The sequence below is a fragment of the Penaeus chinensis genome, chromosome 21 (genome assembly GCF_019202785.1).
Source record: "Penaeus chinensis breed Huanghai No. 1 chromosome 21, ASM1920278v2, whole genome shotgun sequence".
In the NCBI taxonomy this organism is placed as follows: Eukaryota; Metazoa; Arthropoda; class Malacostraca; order Decapoda; family Penaeidae; genus Penaeus; species Penaeus chinensis.
In genome coordinates this window covers 25,366,381-25,368,880 of record NC_061839.1, presented here as the reverse complement: position 1 = coordinate 25,368,880, position 2,500 = coordinate 25,366,381, and the positions used below count along the sequence as shown (strand labels likewise).

General features: G+C 39.3%; 1 long non-coding RNA gene across 1 annotated transcript in view; it reads left to right on the top strand.

Annotated features, from left to right (window-relative positions):
* The window catches only part of LOC125036588, a 6,701-nt gene extending 5,213 nt beyond the window's left edge, over positions 1 to 1,488 (top strand). Inside the window, exon 4 of the long non-coding RNA XR_007115906.1 lies at positions 1,306 to 1,488. This is a non-coding gene — a long non-coding RNA (uncharacterized LOC125036588). The remainder of the gene's footprint in view (positions 1 to 1,305) is intronic.
* Positions 1,489 to 2,500: the final 1,012 nt, after the last annotated feature.

Here is a 2,500-nt window from a genome sequence, read left to right as displayed (position 1 = left end):
CTCTCTTTTTTTCTCTCTCTTTTTTACTCTCTCTTGTTATATCTCTCTTTCTCTCTTTTTATCTCTCTTTTATTCTATCTCTCTTATTCTGCCTCTCTTTTTCTATCTCTTTCTCTATCTCTATCACCCTTTCTCTCCTTCTCTCTCTTCCTCTCCTTCTTTCTCTTTTTCTCCCTCACTCTCTCTTTCTCTCTTTTTATCTCTCTCTTATTCTATCTCTCTTTCTCCATCTCTTTATCTCCCTCTCTCTCCTTCTCTCTCCCTTTTTCTTTTACCCTCTCTTTCTTTCTTTTTCTCTCCCTCTCTCTCTTTCTCTTTCTGTCCCTCTCTCTTTCTCTTTCTCTCCATCTCTTTCTTTCTCTTCCTCTCCCTCTCTCTTTTTCTCTCCCTCTCTCTCTTTCTCTTTCTGTCCCTCTCTCTTTTTCTCTTTCTCTCCCTCTCCCTCTCCCTCCCTCCCTCCCTCCATCCCTCCCTCCCTCCCTCCCTCCCTCCCTCCCTGCCTCTCTCCCTCCCTCTCCCTCTCCCTCTCCCTCTCCCTCTCCCTCTCCCTCTCCCACTTTTTCTTTCTCTCCTTCTCTCCCTCTCCCTCTTTCTCCCTCTGTCCCACTCTCTCTTTTATTCCCTCTCTCACTTTCTCCCTCTCTTCCTCTCTCCCTCTCTTCCTCTCTCCCTCTCTCTCTTTCTCCTTCTCTCACTCTCTTTCTCCTTCTCTCACTCTCTTTCTTCCTCTCTTTTTCCCTCTCTCTCCCTTTCCCTCTCTGTTGCCTTTTCCCTCTACCTCACCCTTTCCCTCTCCCTCTCTCATTTACCACACAGTACCAAAGGCAACTCAAAGATACCTGTGCCAAAACCTGTGGTGCTAAATTTCAAAGTAATAATTATCTTCAGCATCATCTGTGTCTTATACACAGTAATTAATTGGTGCCATACAAGTAGGGCCCACTACTACTATTTTTGAAACAGATTTACTTAATGTTCTCAATTATTAATCATGTAAGAAGGTACAATGAAATTGAGAGATATTTGGAAACAAAGTTCACTAATTCCATTCAGGTATCAGTGTTGATTGCACAGGTGACTGGATTTTCAGTTTTATATAAAAATCATAACTATGTGTTTATCAAACAAACCACTTACTCTGATATAAGTATATTAGTATAAGGTTTTTCTAATTTATATACCACATCACTGGAAAATCAAGTCTTTGAAATATATGTTCTTTGATAGCATATTCTAGCCTCCTTTGTAACATTCTATGCTTTTATAGTTTTGTTAATAATTCACTTCTCTTTAATTAATCAAAAGGTCACCTGAGGCAGCACTTCATGCAGTAGCTACGTGATACAGATACAGATCATCCCATTGTCCATGGAAGCAGTTCACTGCAAGAGACATGCAAGGAAACAACTGAAGAAGGACAAATATTTAAAAGAAAATGTGAGGATACTGTACAGTACAAGATTTATAATAGAGATTTAAAAATTTGAAGGAATTATTATTTTACCTTGTCTTTTTAGGACAACATTTAAAAAAAAACGTTTCAGCATCATTTGGCATTCTTTACCATATGCTCCAGAGATGTGTCTTTTAAGTCATTACAAAGTTTTGATTAGTGATTTGTGAAATCAGGAAAATAAAGTGCCATTCCTTATTATTAAAATGGTTTAAATTTCTCTCTAATAATCAATCCTTTGATATGTATTTACCTTCTTAGCATCTTATAGTAGAAGGCTGATTTGAGATTCACCTCTTGGTACTGAGATAGAAGATATATATCCTTATGATATTAAATTCTCAGTGAATAATACTTACATACAGACATGCATATATTTTGTAAGAATCTCATTGATAAACGGGGTGGCACAGACAAGATAGCCGGTCACTTCTCCATTGAACACTTTAAATGTTTATGTTCATCTTAACACATAAGGGATGGATGGACCACAGTTACGTTACTCTGCTCACATGGGGCAAACAATTGCATTTCAGCTCATTTTTCAATAGCAAGGCTCAATAGTTAACACTGTTCTCTCATAAATCTTGGCCCCTCTTTCTACCCCACCCCCCCAATCCCTTGCTCATTATTGTTGTCTGTTTGTGTGTGTGTGGGGGGGGGGGGGCTAGGAGATGGAGATTGAGGCCCAGTGTAGGGATCAGTCCTATCTTGGACCTCAGCACTTGCCTCACCTAATTTTGTGTGGTCTTTTCCTCCCTTTCCTTTTCCTTCTCTTCATCATCCCCTTCTTCTGTCTACTTACCCTAATCGTTAATTAATTTCTACCCTTTTTGCCACAATACTTTGCCATAGTGCTGAATGATCTTTGATGTCTAGCACATTTATTTGTTTTAACCATAAACCATTAACCATCCTCTCTCTAGCACCCTGTTTGACCAAATAAAAATTGTTTGAATATCACACACAGATTTTCTTGATACCTTTCTGTATCTGATCCTCTGCATGCCCTACCAGGCCTCCTTTCACCCCAGCCAACCATCCTGC